The 6586-nt window shown below is 43.9% G+C and overlaps 1 pseudogene; it reads right to left on the reverse strand.

Annotated features, from left to right (window-relative positions):
• Positions 1–2092: 2092 nt before the first annotated feature.
• LOC129008607 (uncharacterized) lies at positions 2093–6284 on the reverse strand (annotated as a pseudogene).
• Positions 6285–6586: the final 302 nt, after the last annotated feature.

Consider the following 6586-nt stretch of genomic DNA (forward strand, 5'->3'; position numbering starts at 1 on the left):
ATATTTGCTTATTTTTGAAAATTAGGTGGAATTTTGGGTGTAATCGTAATTGGAGTTTTGCCAAGTGGGTAACACAGAGGGAGAGTGAGTTAGGTGTTTTGATTTTATTAAAGAAGAAATTGTGATGATGGACCTAGAATTACAAGCTGCATACAGAGTATATGGCAGGCCTGTGGACAGTGGTAGACACAAAAGTGGTAGAGTCAATGAATTGTATGATCCAGATAAATTAAGGCCTTGTTGATCTGTGTACACAGTAAATGAGTTGAAATGTTAGGAAGTGGTAGTAAGGGAGTCTGTTTTAAATCAAGGTTTTGGATGCCATATACATATTGGTAATAAAAATATCTAGGTAAGGAATATGAGATAAGGTGGGCAAATGGGATGAAGAAAAATATTTCAAATGAGGATGTGAAAGATCTTGAATTTAAAGTGGTAGGGACCTTGGAACTAGTAAATCTTGAAGGCTACATAATAAGCAACAATTATTAGCAATAAAGAGACGTATGATGACCCAGGTGTTAAAACTTAAATGAAAGCTTTATATTGATCACAAAATTTCAAAATAGCTTGGGGTATAGCCAGATGACATGCGTTTCAAAAAAGTTAGGATTATAGGAAGTAATGAGAAATATCTGAAGCCATCAATTAGGAGCAAGTAGAACACTCCTCTACCTCCAGACACAGGCCTGTGGTAGGGATGTGGTGTGGGAGAAATAAGTAGTCACCCTTAAGAGAGCTATAGAAGAAATGACCCTCAGAAAGTTGAATTATGAGAAAGAATGTGTGGAGAGGAAGTTTAAGGTGTAGGAGAGATCTGTCAGTTAAAACATATGTTTTAAAGGGCATGGTGGAAGGATTTGAAGAATTAAGGAAGAGTCTGAGATGAGGAGATTGAGAGCAGGGAAGAATTGAGATAAAAAATATATAAAACAAAGATACCTTACTTGTCTTTTAATTAAAAATGAATAATTGATTCTCAGTATAGCCTCCTGAAGCTTGATTATGGTGGTGATTATGGCATCAGAGTTGGCTCAAGTGATAGTTCTATGGAAGACTCAAAGCTCTGTTGGCCTCACTTACGTATCACTGAGTGTGGTGACACAGCTGAGAAGTGGCTGAGAACACCACAGCACATGCAGCTAGATGGCTTCACATTACCCCAGAACCTCTGAAACTTTGTAGGCTGTCTTTTAAATAGAGATTTGGGCTGATATTTCCTGTTGCATACTAGTATTTTGTGCATTTAGCTGCTAATGATTGTCTTAATATGTGTATTAGCCAGGGTTCTCTAGAGGGACAGAACTAATAGGATATGTGTGTGTGTGTGTGTGTGTGTGTGTGTGTGTGTGTGTGTATAAAACAGGATACATATATGTAAAAAACAGGATATATATATATACACACACACATATATATATAAAGGTGTGTTTATTAAGTATTAACTCACACCATCAAGAGGTCCTACAATAGGCCATCTGTAAGTTGAGGAGCAAGGAGAGCCAGTCTGAGTCCCCCAGCTGAAAAGCATGGAGTACAGATGTTCCAGGGCAGGAAGCATGTAGCACGGGAGAAAGATGTAGGCCAGGAGGCTAGGCCAGTCTAGTCTTTTCACGTTTTTCTGCCTGCTTTATATTGTAGCCATACTGGCAGCTGACTAGCTGGTACCCACTCAGATTAAGGGTGGGTCAGCCTTTCCCAGCCCACTGACTCAAATATTAATCTGCTTTGGCAACACCCTCACAGACACACCCAGGATCAAGTTGACACCCAGTATTAATCACCACAAGTCCCCCCCTTGTCAACTTGAACCCATACACATCTTCTGAGATCATACACAATATTCAGATAAAGACAATAGTAGGGTTATAATTACACATAATATAATGCAACTATCCTTTGTGCAACCAGAAACACACCAATCACAAATGCAAATACTATCATGTAAAGTTAACAATACTTACATGCTGATATGAAGTCAATAAATCTTATGTCACATGATGAAAGAAAAAGGAAATAAAATGTATTTTCTTAGTACAAGTGTATACATGCACAAACATGTTTTCAAAAAAGGAGGAAATACTCATGATAATTACAGTCCTTGTTTCTGCAGTTGGTCACGTGACCACAGCTGGTATTGGTGACTGTGTCTTTCTACTACCCATTCTGTATTCCCTTTGCCTTCAGCAAGCACCTCAGCAGGTCATAACTCTTTTCCTGGTGGAGTGACCCAAACCCTCATTCCTGAAGGATCTGGACCATTTGTAATCCTGCCTGGATTGGGCTATTGCAGTTTCCCATTAACCTTAATCAGAGGGCATGATAATACTAAGAGACGATCTAATGGATCTCCTGTATTCCATGCATACTCTTCCTCACCTCCCTTGCAGAGTAGTAGACTGATTTCATCTTGATAGTCCAGGTCAGCCGCCCCAGCCAACGCTGTAACTTCCTTCTTAGCCTGTTGAATTAGAGACAGGAGGAGCCCAAAGTGTCCAGGTGGCAATCTTAACTTCCAGTTTAATGGAATCATTGTTCTGTCTTCTGGTGGCAGTGTTCCTGTCCCTGGAACTAAGACCTCTAGGACAGCAGAATGTGAAGTTGCAGGAACAGGAAGCAAAAATTTTGCTAGTGGATCAGTAGGGGTGACGATGAGTGGTGCCACTTCCACTTCCACCCCTTGATTCCTGGACCTGTGAATCCTGGCTATGGGAGAAACAATACCATATATTGGATGCTGATTCAGAGCATACACAGCCTTCTAAGGAAATTTGTCCCAGCCCTGCAAAATATTGTCCCCTAGTTGGCACTGTAATTGTGACTTCAAAAGGCCATTCCACTGTTCTGTCAATCCAGCTGCCTCAGGATAATGGAGAACATGGTAAGACCAGTGAATTCCATAATCATGAACCCACTGCCACACTTCTTTAGATGTCATGTGAGTGCCTTGGTCAGAGGCAATGCTGTGTGGAATACCATGATTGTGGATAAGGCATCCTGTGAGTCCATTGATGGTAGTCTTGGCAAAAGTGTTGTGTGAAGGACAGGCAAACCCATATCCAGAGTGAGTGTCTATTCCAGTGAGGACAAAAGTCTGTCCTTTCCATGACGGTGGAGGTCCAATATCTGCCACCAGCTGGCTGATCACCGTGAGAAATGGTGCCATATCGAGGGCTAAGTGTTAGTCTCTGCTGCTGGCAAATTGGGCTTTCAGCAGTGTCTATAGCCAGGTCAGCATTGCTGAGTGGAAGTCCATGTTGCTGAGCCCATGCATAACCTCCATCCCTGCCACCATGGCCACTTTGTTCATGGGCCCATTGGGCAATGAAAGGGGTAGCTGGTGAAAGAGGCTGAGTGGTGTCCACAGAACAGGTCATCCTATCCACTTGATTATTAAAATCCTCCTCTGTTGAGGTCACTCGTTGGTGAGCACTCACATGGGATACAAATATCTTCACAGGTTTTGATCATTCACAGAGGTCTATCCACATACCTCTTCCCCAAATTTTTTTTTTTTTTTCTTTTTTTTTTTTTTTTTTTTTTGAGACGGAGTCTCCCTCTGTCACCCAGGCTGGATTGCAGTGGTGTGATCTTGGCTCACTGCAAGCTCCGCCTCCTGGGTTCACACCATTCTTCTGCCTCAGCCTCCTGAGTAGCTGGGACTACAGGTGCCCGCCACCATGCCTGGCTAATTTTTTGTATTTTTAGTAGAGATGGTGTTTCACAGTGTTAGCCAGGATGGTCTCAATCTCCTGACCTTGTTCATAATCTGCCCGCCTCGGCCTCCCAAAGTGCTGGGATTACAGGCATGAGCCACCGTGCCCGGCCCCAGATTTCTTTGTCACCAATTTTCCTATCATGCTTCTGCCAAGACCCTGAACATCTAGCCAAACCATTGGCTACAGCCCGTGAATCAGTATATAATCATACATCTGGCCATTTCTCCTTCCATGCAAAGTGCACAACCAGGTGCACTGCTCAAACCTCTGCCCACTGGGAAGATTTCCCTTCACTACTGTCCTTCAGGGATGTCCTAGAAAGGGGCTGCAGTGCTGCAGCTGTCCACTTTCAGGTGGTGCCTGCATATCCTATAGAACCATCTGTGAACCAGGCCCTATTCTTTTCTTCCTCTGTCAATTGATCATAGGGAACTCCCCATGAGGCCATCAGTGCAGGCTGGGGGAGAGAAGGCAGAGTGGCATTCCATGGGCATTTGAGCCACTTCCTCATGTAACTTGCTTGTGCTTTCAGAACCTGCTCAAGCCCAATCACGTATATACAACTTCCATTTGATGATAGAATGCTGCTGTGCATGACCCACTTTATGGCTAGATGGGTCAGAAAGCACCCAGTTCGTAATAGGCAGTTCAGGTTGCATGGTGACTTGATGACTCATGGTCAAATGTTCAGTTTCTAGCAAAGCCCAGTAACAGGCCAAGAGCTGTCTCTCAAAAGGAGAATAGTTATCTGCGTAAGATGGCAGGGCCTTGCTCCAAAATCCTAGAAGCCTCTGCTGTGATTCACCTATGGGGGCCTGTGAAAGGCTCCAAACAGCATCCCTATCTCCACTGACACCTCAAGCACCATTGGATCTGCTGGGTCAGATGGCCCAAGTGGCAGAGCAGCTTGCACAGCAGCCTGGACCTATTGCAGAGCCTTCTTCTGTTCTGGACCCCACTCAAAACTGTCAGTCCTTTGGGTCACTTACTAAATGGGCCAGAGTAACACACCCAAATGAGGAATGTGTTGCTTCCAAAATCCAAATAGGCTCACTAGGCATTGTGCCTCTTTCTTGGTTGTAGAAGGGGCCAAATGCAGCAACTTATCCATTTCCCGTTAACTTTAGAAGGAATATCTCAACAGACCCCACACCACTGGACCCCTAAAAATTTTACTGACCCCTGAATTTTAGTCAGATTTATTTCCCATCCTCTGGTGCATAAATGTCTCACCAGTAAGTCCAGTGTATTTGCTACTTCTTGCTCCCTGGATCCAATCAGCATAATGTCATCAATGCAGTGGACCAGTGTGATATCTTGTGGAAGTGACAAGCAATCAAGGTCTCTCCGAATAAGATTATGACACAAAGCCAGAGAGTTGATATACCCCTAAAGTAGAATGGTAAAGGTATATTGCTGGCCTTGCCAGCTGAAGGCAAATTGCTTTGGGTCAGCCTTATGGACAGGAATGGAAGAAAAGGCATTTGCCAAGTCAGTGGCTGCATACCAGGTACCAGGTGATGTGTTAACATGCTCAAGTAGTGAAGCCACATCTGGTACAGAAGCTGCAATTGGAGTCACCACTTGGTTAAGCTCGTGATAATCCACTGTCATTCTCCAAGATTAATGTGTCTTCTGCACAGGCCAAATGGGAGAGTTGAATTGGGATGTGGTGGGAATCACCACCCCTGCATCTTTCAAGTCCTTAATTGTGTCACTAATCTCCACAATCCCTCCAGGAATACGATATTGTTTTTGATTTACTGTTTTTTTAGGTAGAGGTAGCTCTAATGGCTTCCATTTGGCCTTTCCCACTACCAGCCCTCACCCTACCGTTCAGGGAACCAGTGTGGGGGTTCTGCCAGCTGCTAAGTATGTCTACGCCAATTATGAATTCTGACACTGGGGAAATGACTACAGGATGAGTCTGGGGACCCACTAGATCCACTGTAAGTCAGACCTGAGCTAAAACACCATTAATTACCTGACCTCCATAAGCCCCTACTTTAACTGGAGGACCACAATGATGTTTTGGGTCCCCTGAAATCGAAATCAGCTCACAGCCAATGTCCAGTAGTCCCAGAAATGTCTGATCATTTCCCTTTCCCCAGTGCACAGTTACCTGGTAAAATGCCAGAGGTCTCCTTGAGGAAGGATGGGAGAATGATTAACAGCATAAATTGTCGGTAGCGTAGTGGGGTTATTCCTCAAGGGCACCTGGCCTCACCTTCATTCAAGAGGTTCTGGGTCTGTAAACTGGCTCAAGTCTGGAAATTGGTTGAGGGGCCATGATTCTCTTTTTTTGTAATTCAAATTAATCTTTTATCCATTCAACCTAGAAGTTTTCTGCTTATATAAATTAAGTAGGAATGAAGTCGGCTTCCTGTCAATTTCACTTCTAGGAACACCGTGATTAACTAGCCAATGCCAGAGCTCTACATGAGTCAGACTATTCTATTGCACTTTGCCTCTGCTGTCCATTATGGTAGCTATGCCCACCTTGCCTTTGAAAGGTTGAGGTTCCTTGCCTTGGAAGGTTGAGTGCTGCCACTCGGCCCCTGCCATCTGGGGATCCAATTATTCCCATTGTATTTAAATTTCGTGGTTGAGTGACTGCAGTTCCCACTGTTAGATCTGACATACAGAGAAGAGCAATTACAGGGCTCTTCAAAGATACAGGTGCTGCCCTTACAAATCTGTTTTGCAAGGCATTGATCAAGGGTATATCTTCTGGACTGTCCCAGCTGGGATGAGTACCTGGTCTAAAGTGACTAATCCACTCCACTACCCCAATCTCCCTAAGCCTTTGGATCCCTTCCTCTACATTAAACCAAGGTAGATCAGGCATTTTCAGCTTGTGCACAGTG

Source organism: Pongo pygmaeus, chromosome 9, assembly GCF_028885625.2.
Source record: "Pongo pygmaeus isolate AG05252 chromosome 9, NHGRI_mPonPyg2-v2.0_pri, whole genome shotgun sequence".
Classification (NCBI taxonomy): domain Eukaryota; kingdom Metazoa; phylum Chordata; class Mammalia; order Primates; family Hominidae; genus Pongo; species Pongo pygmaeus.